A 12572-nucleotide genomic window follows, 5' to 3' on the forward strand; every position below is an offset into this window, starting at 1 on the left:
TTTTTTTTTTTTTTTTTTTTTGGGAAAATTGTTTTTATTTGAGAATGGCAAACAGAAATATATACTATATAGGAAACCCCTGTGCTTTACTTTTGGTACACACAATAATGTAATCCAGGTTGAAGCACAAGGCAGAAACTGGAGAAAAGAACAATTATTACAAGTAGATTCTCTCCCCCCCTTCAAATATCATAGACACTTTTAATGGCTGCCTGGTTAGGTACCTTTAGAAAGCTCCAAAGTATTGCAGTATCTGGCTTTTAAGTTTTAACAGGGTGGTTTTGAATCTCAGATTTATCAACAAGTCTTTGCTCCCCATTCTACTTGCTCTAAGAACCGAGTATATAATTAAAAAGAAAACCCACATCCTAAGTTTAAACCTCCACCCTCCTTAAAAAAAAACCTGTTTAAAGAAACCGGAATGGGGAGAAGATCAGAGCAAAAATATTAACACTTGTCGCCTCGAAGCAGGAGGGCTACTACCAACTGATCACTGTTACTCCAGGAGAATTGAGGTGAAGGATATTATTACATTTATACCAACAGACCCATAATCACCAGGTTAAAAGTCCTACAGTACGAGGAATCTTATCAGTTATCAGCTGGACGTCTGGGGTGGTTTGCCTCGCTCTCTCCGGGTGGCTACAGCTCAGCCACAAGTACAAATTACATTTACACAACTTAAGTTTGTAAATAGCTCTATAGATAGTTAAATAAGGCCTAACAACCCAGTAGTTTTAAACTATTAAAGGCAATTTAACAGTGATTTACTCTAGTTAAAAGTAAAGGGTTTTAAAAAGAGAGGTGAGAAAATCTAAGAGAAGGAATAGGAGTGATTTGGTTTGTAAGCTGAGCATATTTACTTTGCTCTGACTCAGCTGCAGAAGCTTCACCGATTTAGCATTACACAAGTGCTGATTTTAAAAAATGCCACAGAATTAGTTTCCCGTGAACCCTTTCATGTTCTGAAAACACCACACAATTTATAACACTTTGAAAAACATATTCAATCTACATCAATTCTCAACTCCTCTCAGTGGAAGGCGCCACTATGTTATACAGTTCACCTTTACTTCTAAAGTAGAAAAGCTGCAGACCAATGGGCTGACGTTGTTGGGGTTACAAATTTTAAGGTATCCAGAAGCTGGATAATATGATGTTTTGATTTTTCCTCCTATGTTGTTTCTGCTAAAATAACACGGAAAGTATATGTATATATGGTCATTGAAAAAAGATCACTTTAACTTGCCATTATTAAAACTATCAGAGCTAATCAATATACTTGTATACCAAACAAATATATTATCAGTCTTAAAACTTGCTGAAATTGGTTCATAATATAAAAATGTTTTATCCATGAGGTGGTTATTATAAGTTATTTTTTCTGAGGAATCAGACAGTTCAAGTCATTTTGGGTACATTTTATCATGTCCTTATATAAGGCAGGCATATTGTTGCATACACTTCAAAAAAGAATGAATATTAAATTCAGATCCTCGTCTGTTAGAAATAGAACCTCACTAGGTAATAACATTATCATTTTTGAGTACTTGAAGAACTTAAAAGATTTAATATTTGAATGCAAGTCAGCAAAATCTTAATTTATTTTACCTTTTATATTTCACAGTGTTGGCCAGATCTTAGCTGGATTAAAATACTTAATAGTTGAAACTGTAGGGCAAAACCCTACAGAGGAAGTGGGCTGGTAAAAATTGTTATCATTGGATTGAGAGGAGAAAATCTTTCACATCAGGTCTTTCCCTTTCCGTTGGAGCAGAAAACCAGAAGAATCATTTTAGCCCCACTTAGCCTTTCAGAAGGACAGACTCAAGAGTACACAGGTTCATTTTCCTGATGACAATAAAAAATCCTATCCCTAAAAGGGCCTAACTCCATGACAGATCAGAATAGATCATTCTAGTTAGGATCAACAACAAAAAGCAAGCTTTACCCACATTAAGATTTAAAAAACAGAACTTAAGTATGCTACCTAAATTACAGTGCCACTCAATATACATTATATATTTAAAAAGTAAACTCTAATGGTAAAGTTGGAAGTTCCATTGAAAAAGGGGCCTTCACACACATACTTAAAATATTTGTTCGTCATTATGTTTTGGTTTCAATAACCTCTTGTGAAATTAGAGACTTTTGTTAAAAAAAAAAAAAAAGTCATATGCAACTAGCGGGATTTTCAGCGGGAATGTGCATTCAGTACTTCATGGAATTTGTATGCAAAGTTTTTCTTCTGGTCTGGAAATGAAACTAGATCGTTAGGGAGAGAACAATTTGCGCTCCCCAAACGACCTGGGACATCACGGCACTCATGTTCGGAATTTAACTTTGGCTTTTCTGGGTGCGAGGGGGGAACTTCCTTTAAAAAAGAGGCAGAGGACGCCCTCAGTGAAAACCTACTGAAAGGGGAGTGTGAAGTCTAGAATGAAAGTTTGCTCCTGCTCGGAGAGGGGAAAAATGGCCGCGATTAAGGGGGGCCGGGGCCGGGGCGGGGCGCAGCAGCTGCGCAGCAGCGGGCGGGAGGAGCGCAGACGCCCCCGCCCCGCAGCCCGCAGCCCCGCAGCCCGCAGCCCCGCAGCCCGCAGCCCCGCAGCCCGCAGCCCCGCAGCCCGCAGCCCCGCAGCCCGCAGCCCCGCGCGCCGGGTGGGGCAGTTAGAGGCGGGGGCGGCGCGGGGCCGGGCGCTGTCAGCCTGAATGTGCGCGCTGACGGCCCGCCCGCGGGAAGCAGGGCTGTGAACCCCTATGGCTCTGACAGTTGCCCTCATCTAGAAATAACGCAAAACGCTATTTAGATGTAGGCGCCGCGAGCCGGTGCTCCGGGAAGAAAACACTCTAATGAGGGGCTGGGGCTGCTGCCCGCGGGCAGCCGGGCGGGCGCGGGCTCCAGTGCGGTCCCGCGCGCCCCTCCGCGCCCTCCCCTCCCCTCCCCTCCCCTCCCCTCCCCTCCCCTCCCCTCCCCTCCCCTCCCCTCCCCTCCCCTCCCCTCCCCTCCCCTCCCCTCCCCTCCCCTCCCCTCCCCTCCCCTCCCCTCCCCGCTCCTCGTGCTTGATCCGGTGCAAGCGCCGCGTCCGCCCGGCTTCAGGGAGCTGGTCTGGGCTCCGAGCCTTCGGCAAAGACTTTGAAAATGGGCGGGAAGCTCCTCCAGGAAGGGAGCTGGTGGCGGTCGGTGGCTGCGGAGACTCGGGGACGGTCGGGCAGCATGGACTCCACAGCTGTGTCTAATGGTTCTGAGCTAGGGACCCAGTTTCAGCGGTTCTCTCCATTCTCCAATCGTTTTGCCAGCGTCCTGATGCCACACACTGTGAACAGAGCCTGTCAGCGCCACAGCAGTCACCTTACTTTTTACATCTGCTGCTCCGTGAATCATCAGTTCAGCAAACGCAAGTCCTCCACAGCTGTGAGCAGCAAAGATACATTCTCAGCTGCAGACTGAGCTGTGAAATGACCCCACACGCAGACTGCATGTCCTTCAGGAGAACCATTTTCTCTGATACGCAACTGCATCATTTCTTTTTCTCTTTGAGGGTTACGATGCTTCTCATGGAAATCATGTCGCTTCTTTGTTTCTTTAGAGACTTTATCTTTTCTTTCCCGTTTTTCTGCTGGTTCATCTGTACTATCAGAAGATGACTGTACATGTACCTTCGGCTTTTCTACTTCAATATAGTTTTCATTGGGATTCAGAACCATTACTCCGTATCCTTCACCCATAGCTCTCTTAATAAATGGTATCTGTGTGCCACTGTCCAGATCTTCATTTATAATGAGCCTTCTAGCCCACTGACCTGCCCTGACAACACCACTACCATGAATTAAAACCATCAGTTTCTGTGGATTTGTCAAAGCATCCTCACTCATAAAGATCAAACTCTTTGGTTCACTCTCAGTGGCATCTACTGGAGTAGAGATTTTTTTCAAATTACAGTCCTTTTCCAGGAGCTCATATACATACTTCGTGATGATCTCTCCTAGAGCTTCATATCTTTTCTGGTTCCATCTGTGCAAGTCTTCTCGGTAGTTAAAAACAAACGGTTCCCCCGTTTTTATGTGTCTTAACTGTCCCTTTTCATTAAAAGCATATTCAAATCCTTCCAGGGTATCAGGAAAATCAAGAGGTGGTTCATCTTTTTTCATTAATTTATCCAAATCTATCCTAGATAATAAATCTTTCAGTGCTGTAGTCTTTTCTTTTTCATCTGGACCTCCCTGCTGGATTTGTGCCATGCTTATCCAAATTGGGCACAAAATTAAAGAGCTCAAGGAAATAGACATCAATCTTCAGAAGACAGTCTGAGCTCTGCCCCAGCTACAGGGCTGCGGGGGGAGGCGGGAGGAGGCCTGGCCTTCCAGCTCGCCCAGCGAACTCCCTCGTGCGGTGGTAGTGACTTTCTCTCTCCGGATCCGCGCCCGAACAAGTTCGAGTTGCACTTTGGGGTCCACACCTACATCAAAGATTCTTATTGGTTAACATTTCTTGGTATTTCCGACTGAATAAGTAGACATTTTTTAAATTCAAATCACTCCTGGAAATGTAATTTAAGGCTACCCATGCCCATGAGAAAAACAATTTTTCTTTTTCTTTTTCTTTTTCTTTTTCTTTTTTGTTGTTGAATCTCACCCGCGGATATTTTTTCCTCTGATTTTTAGAGAAAGTCGGGGAGGGAGAGAGAAACATGGATCTGAGAGAGACACAGCAATTGATCGCCTCCCATGCAAGACCTGACTGGCTGGGAATCAAGCCTGCAGCCCTTCAGGGTGTGGGGTGATGTTCTAACCATTGAGTAACATCTGCCAGGGCAAAAAACAGTCATTTCTTATAATTAGTATGATCCATACCTACCTTTACAATAACACTTGCTATGCTCCTTTTTCAAAGAACACTAGTTTAACCCTCATTTCCTACACTGACAGCTATTCTTGTTTGAAAGTAGTTATAAACAGGTTGTGAGGGCTGAAGCCTCTTGGTAGAATAGTTTCAGTCATGGCAGCCCTTCCTTTAACCCCATGGGGGGATCGCGCTGGAAAAACAGAGTCTGAAATCTCTACTCACAGGGAACAGTTGAGCACCTCTGAGGTAGGTGTGATTATTAATCCTGCCTTACAGGGGAAACAAGCGAGGGCCAGAGAAACTGAGCAACTTGTACAAGCTCACGCGGCCTGTCCAAAGGGAACGCTCGATCTGAAGCACCCACTCTGCCACCAGGGCCTGTCTCTTCAGTCACTGCAGCCACGGCCTCCTAAGTGCCCGCGATGAACATGACCACTAAACATCCACAACTCCACAGGATCTCAGCTCCAAGCTTTATGACTTATCCCAAGCTGCCTTTCCCTTGGCGACTGACTGGATCAAGGGACTGAGAGAAGAAGCCCATCCTTTCCTTACACGAGAGAGATGCACAGACTCAGGCATTAGGAGCCTGAACTCTGGGCAAAGCTGCCTGTGTTTGCATCCAGCCAGACTTTTACGAGCTGTGTGACCTGGCACTTGTTGCCTCAGTTTCTTTATCAGTAAAACAGAGATCACAATGGTACCCACCTCATGTTATGTCACCGATTTTACATATAAAATGCTTAGAATAGTGCCTGGGGCATAATAAGCACTCAAATGTTAGTTATTACTGTTGTTATATTATTATTAACAATATTTTTATTATTTCATAAAGTATTTATTATAATGCTTGTCCCAGAATAAACTGTCAATAACAATGGGGTCTCAATAAGTACTCATTGAATGAGTGCATAAATGAAGCTGAATTTTTTTAATTGTGAAAAAATAACATTATACAGAGAATGTCATGAATGATAATGAAAAAATTGAAATGAAAAAAATGAGGCTAGGTTTTAATCTCAACAATGACAAAAACGATAACTGCAGTATATAAGACTGAGACCTTAAAAATAGATCTATGTTTCTAAAAATCTATAATAAGTAGAAATCTTCTGGCAATACCCATATTATTCCATAAATAATATAGTCAATGTATTATAATTGAAATAAAAAGGCAACACATATTCTTAAAAGTGAATTAAGTGCAGCCACTTTGGAAAAAGTTTGGTGGTTTCTTTCTTTCTATTTTTTTTAAATATATCTTTATTGATTTCAGAGAGGAAAGCAGAGGGAGAGAGACATAGAAACATCAATGATGAGAGAGTCATTGATCGAGCCCGCAACCCGGGCATGTGCCCTGACCAGGAATCAAACCCTGATCACCTGGATCCTAGGTCGATGCTTAACCACTGAGCCACGCCCGGCAGGGCAGTTTGGTGGTTTCTTAAAAAATTAAACAGACTTACTAAACCACCCAGCAATTCCACTCCTAGAATATACACAAGAGAAATAAAACATGTTCACACAAAAACTGGTACACTAATGTTCAGAGCAGTATTTATTCACAATAGTCAAAAAATGGAAATGACCCTAATGGATCAGCAAAATGTGGTATGTCCATACAAGGGGGTACTGCTCGAAAACTAAGAGAAAAGCACTACTGATACAGATTACAACATGAATGAACCTCAAAACATGCTAAGTAGAGAAGCCAGACACAAAAGACCACATATTGTATAATTCCATTATAGGAAATGTCTAAAACTGAAAACCTTGAGAGATAGAGAGTAAATTAATAGGTGCTTGGTGCTGGGAATAGAAACAGAAACTGACTGCAAAAGAGCACAAAAGACCAAAAGTGTGATGGAATTGTTCCAAAATTGAATTGTGATAACAGCACAGATATGTAAATTATTTTAAAAATCACTGAATTGTATACTTAAGGTGAGTGAAATCTTATGGTATATAAATTATACCTCAATAGACCTGTTAAAAAAAAAAAAGAATTAAGAAAAAAGCCAAATGTCACAAATTAATACCTAAGGAATATTGAGCTCCTGTAACTGGCTTTGAGTAACCTCACTGAGCTGCTGAAATGAGCTGCTGAAATGTCATGGTAAAATCAGCTTCTGTCTTTTCCATGAGCTAATGAAAATAAGTATATTTATCAAGTTCATTGAGAAGATGCTAATTAGTAGTTCAAATGTTAATCAGAAAAAAAGATTAAATTATAAACTCATGCGTAAGAGAAATGCAATTAAATCATCATCACCCTTCCTTTCTCCAAGTAATCCCAATTTGGCTTTGAATAATTCTCCAAATCTAAAAGAAGAAATGTCAATTTAATATGTTATTAAATTTCTCACTATTTTAAGAACTGTCCTCAAACCAACCAGGATGCTTTAACATCTATATTCAAAAAGGACAAACCTTGTGTACTAAAGGACAGGATACCCCTCAAGAATCTGAGCAGTGCTATGGGAAGGAAAAGAGAACAGTTAAACCTTGATTTAAAATTAGCATTCTTGAATTACATTTTACAAGAACAAAATGAACTTTCTCATGTATTAAATAACATTAAATTATGCGCTACTGATTCTGGTTTGGTGATTTAATTGTATATCATATCTTAGAGAAAATTATCAATACTAATTTACTCTCTCAAAGATTTAAATACAGTACAAATCAAACCATGTCACTCCTGAAACACTATATATAATTAGCTTACAGGATAAATGTTGATATAAATGGGTTTTTTTGGTGTATTTAAAAAATCTTCTTAGACCAAAAATAATGCATTACAAGTAACTCACCCAACACAATATTTTACTTGTCTGAATGTATGAACATATATAGTGAAATATTTCATAAAAATGTAAAAATTAGAGTTTTTAACCTTAAACCCATCTTTAGACAAATAGTTTCTATTTCTTAACATTCTTAAAGGTATTTTCAATTACATAAAACTCAACACATTCTGAAGCTGGGCTCCCTTTACCTTCCTGACCTCACCTCCGACTCTTCCCCTCGCTCATTCTGAGGCAACCACCTTGCCGTTCCTTCAACACCCCGCACACTCCCACCTCAGGGCCTTTGCCTAGTGCTTCCCCCCAGGTATCTCTGCATGGTTTGTCCCTGTGACTCCTTCAAGTCTTTACTCAGGATCTTTGCTGACCATCCTTTTAAAACTGCAAACCCTGCCTCCCTCCCTATGCTCCCTACCCACTGCTTTATTTTTCTCCATGGTACTTATCTCCTTCTAATATGTTATATACCTTATTTATTCTGTTTATTGACTGTCTCTCCCACCAGAAGTAAGCACTATGAGGGCACAATTATTGTGCTGTTTTATTCACTGCTATCGTCTTAGCACTTAGAGCAGTGTCTAGCACATACTGAAGACCTGAATAAATATTTGTTGAATGAATGAATGAACTTTACAGGGCAAAAGAGATGTAAAATTAATGGAGACAAGCTGCTTGTCTCCATCAATGGGAAGAAGCTGCTGAATGAATATCATTTTATATCATTTTGAACTATGTGACTGTATTACCAATATAGTTTTAAATTAATTAAGAAAGCCATACATGGGATATAAAACATTTTTATCTTTATTGTAGAAATTTTTTGCTACCTAAGAGTAATAAAATCACTATATGCCTTGTCTTCCATTTGGAATCTTGTACTGGAAACAGTAAATTTTAGATTGGGGGTGGAGGGAGGAGAGTGGAAAGCAAAATATGTTTTATCTTCTAGCAAATACATTAGAGACACAGAAACGAATAAAACATGGCCCCTGCCCTCAAGAAATTCAATGTCCAATGGTAGATCAACAAATATTTTAACATAACCCTGGCCTAGTAGCTGCTGGGTCCTGGAAGACACAGGCAGACCTACAGGGTAAGAGCAAGGCTTCAGCCCTCACTCTTGAGGTAAAGCAGGGCTATACAAAACCTTAACACATTTTGAATAGTAGATTTTACTAAACACATTCTTTGATCACAAAAATATGGATATAAGTCCAACTACTTAGAAATTAAGAAATAGTGATAAATAACCCTTAGATCAAGAAGAAATAAACTAAAATTTCACAACATCTCAAAAGCAATAAATAGGAAAACAACTTATCCTGATAACTATGGAAAAAAGCAAAAACTGTACTAGAGAAAAATATAGAGTTTGAAATAGTGTCATTATTAAAGACTAAATAAGCTGGTTTTTAAGATGTTACTTTCTTGCATTTCAAAAAATGATCATTATACAACTATATTTTTATACAGATTTAATTAGTAGGTTTAGGATTTACTCACAGCTGCTTTTGCCCTGGATTCAGTAATGGGTTTAGAGCTTGTAACAATTTATTTAAGTTAAACATCCCAATATTGGCCTGATTTCCTATTTTATATCTTCTTTCATCATCACATGTGTTTGGTACAAAATCTGTTTAAAACAAAATTACTATCCTTATACAGTGAGGATAATTATAATAAACAGCTGTTTTCCTCATTTTTAAGTTTATACTTAAACTTAATAAATTTACATTTATTAGATAAAACTTTCTGACATTAAACATTTAACTAAAAAGTAATATAAATATTTGATGTCCATACACATGAAAATATTTTACAATATGAATATTTGCCTAATAGAAGAATACATTTCTAACCTACAAGAATTTCCAGGTGACCACATACATCCTTCAAACTCCAACTCAAGGAGCATGTCATCCACAAAGCCCACTCTGATCTCTCCAGTGTCAAGTATTATATTATTGTTACCTCCATTTTATAGGTTAGTCAGTAAGAGGTCAAGTAACTTGTCCAAGGGCACAGAGCCATTAAGGGTCAGACGCCAGAAATCAAACGCCCATCTGTCTGATAACATATTCCCTACTGTGCTTCATGTCATCTTCACTAATATCTAATTCCTTGAGGGCAGAGGTTACAAAGAGCTCATTTTTGTATCCCTATGGCACCTAGAAGATTGTGTAACATACAAAATTACCATTCTACAAATGACCCCAATTCTTTTACTACCCAATCACTGTATTAGGTATAACAGTTTAAAATAAACTTGTGAAATAAGGCATATTTACATATACATATAAATCATACATACCTGGGTTATAGGCCTCCATAAAACCAAATGGACCATAGTCAATTGTAGTGGATAACAAACTGAAGTTATCAGTATTACAAACACCTAAAACAACAATAAAAAACTCCAAAAACATGATAATAAAATAACAAAGCATTTTGTTGTTGTTGTTAATCCTCACCCGAGGATAATTTTTCCATTGCTTTTCAGAGAAAGTGGAAGAGGGGAAGGGGGATGGGGAGGGAAAAAGGGAGGGGGAGGGGAGGGGGAGGGGAGGGAGAGGGAGAAAGAGAAACATTGATGTGAGAGAGACACATCAACTGGTTGCCTTCCCCATGTGCCCCAACCAGGGCTGGGGAGTGAACTCTCAACCCAAGTACGTGTCCTTGACTGGCAATCGGACCCACAACCCTTTGGTACGCAGGCTGACGCTCTAACCACTGAGCCAAACCAGCCAGGGCAGCAAAGCATTTTTTTCACTGTATAAAATTATCCAGAATAGAAAAGGTCAGAGAAATGCATTTGTATTAGAAATGAAGCAAAATTTTATTATCAATTGAAAGTCTAACTGATGAAGACAAATAGCTTAATATATACTAAAACTGTATTTTAAAAATCAATTTCACCTTTTGTTTTATATTCCCCAGTTCCCAAAGATTTCAAATACTTTAGGAACAAAAGCCCCAAGAAATAAAACTTCCTCTTATTTGTCCTCAATTTCTAGAAGTTGTTTAAACAATAAATTATTTGGAATGGAATTGAGACTAGTAAAGGAATAAGATTAATTTTCAAAGGCTGTGAAAAGGGGAAAGGGGGAAAATAATGGATGTGTATCCCCATAGCAGTCCTGAGTTGCAGACCACTAGCAGTGTGGGGGAAGGAGGAGAGTGACCTCTTAGGTGTGGGGTTCATGGATGGGGGCAGAGTGTAGGGTAGGAGGAAGCCATGGACACACCGGCCTCATATAGGATTTGGGGCATGGTGGCGCAGTGTTCAATAGAGAGATTTTCGACCTTTTTCAGAGAAAGATGGCCCTTTTTATCAAAATGCTAAATGTGCAGACTCTCTAATCCAGCCATTCCACTTGTAGGAGTTCATCCTCAAAAACTCATCTTCGAGGATACAAAGATATAGCTGTATGGTGATCACTGCAGCACAGTTCATAACAGCAGAAGCTCTGAAACACCTACCCTGTTCCCCACCCAACCCCAAGTGAGAGACAGAGAGTGCGTGATGATTAAAGCCAATTTCAAAAAGTTCTGCAATGTGGAATCCTCCTTTGGTATTTATCTAGAGACCTTGTATACACAGAGCTTGCTTTTCAGCGATTCCTAGTTCAGGCAGAAATTCCTGCCAATGCAACCAGGCTGTTTTTATAGGAGACATGTGAATGTCATCAAAATAAAGTCTAGAAAACTTGATATGAAATGGTTAATAATGATTATCCTAGAGAATGGAACTCAAAATGACTTGTGTATAGTTTAAATTCTTTACCACAAGCATGTAATACTTTAATAATTAAGATTTTGAAAATACCTTTAAGGAGGTCTAAATATAGACTCACAAGGTCATCCTTATTCTATTTTGTGTACGCTGTTCAATTCAAAACCATTTTAAATTGCTGCTAAAAAAAAATTTGTATGTTATAAATGTTAAGAAGCTCAATGGCAGGAATATTTTGATATACATAAAAAAGAAGCCTCCTGACTCAACAGATTAATTCTACTTTCTCACTGGAAGAGTGAAACATTAATAGATAACTTACCATGTGCAAAACCAACAGACATCCACAGGGCAATAAGTTGTGCTGTCTCGGATACTACAATAGAAAAAAATTCCTAAAATGAAATTTAGAAATTTCTCAGATTTTACAAAGGTGGGCCAATAGATGACTAAAGAAATAGAAATTATATATGGAAGAACATAAAATTATTCATTTAGAAATAATATATAAAAGGCTCATACACAGTATTATGACCAGGCTTTCTCAATGTCCAATAAAAAAAGGAGAGCGCCCTGGCCAGAGTGGCTCACTGGTTAGAGCACTGGCCCAGGCACCGCAGGGTCGCAGGTTCAATTCCCAGTCAAGGGCACGTCCCTGGGTTGCAGGTTCCATCCCCACCCCAGTCAGGGTGGGGGGACGTTCGGGAGGCAACCAATTGGTGTGTGTCTCACACATCAATGTTTCTCTCTCTTTCTTTCATTCCCTCCCTCCCTCCCTTTCACTCTCTCTAGAGATCAATGGAAAAAATATCCTTGGGTAGGATTAACAAACAAAAAAAAGGAAAAAGCATGAGAATTCAGCACAAGGGAGTTAAATGTAAGTGAAGTGAGTTATTAAGCTTTGAAATGAGTCACCAAGAAAAATAATGGAATTCTCTTCTCTGTGACTGTTAAAAGAATGAAAAAAAGTTATGAAAATCAAAAAATTTCCACAAGAATAGAAAACCACATTTTCCTATTATGTGTTATGTTTATTTTAAAACTACAACTACAGAAATAGCTATATATCTAATGGGTGAGAAAAGAAAATATGTGACCAACTTATAAATGCTGCTCAAAAATAATGTGTACAGTCAGGATGCAGTAGCACCTGTTCTTGTTTTCTAGAGAACCTTCGAAAAAAACAAAT

General features: G+C 39.3%; 1 pseudogene across 1 annotated transcript; it reads right to left on the reverse strand.

The window, feature by feature from the left end:
- Positions 1 to 1128: 1128 nt before the first annotated feature.
- Positions 1129 to 4379, reverse strand: LOC308552036 (cotranscriptional regulator ARB2A pseudogene; annotated as a pseudogene). The gene is made up of 3 exons: positions 3050 to 4379; positions 1612 to 1686; positions 1129 to 1185 (listed from the first exon to the last, which is right to left on the reverse strand). The product of its transcript is annotated as a cotranscriptional regulator ARB2A pseudogene (transcript).
- Positions 4380 to 12572: the final 8193 nt, after the last annotated feature.

This window comes from Miniopterus schreibersii, assembly GCF_964146895.1.
Source record: "Miniopterus schreibersii genome assembly, contig: HAP1_SCAFFOLD_94, whole genome shotgun sequence".
NCBI lineage: Eukaryota > Metazoa > Chordata > Mammalia > Chiroptera > Miniopteridae > Miniopterus > Miniopterus schreibersii.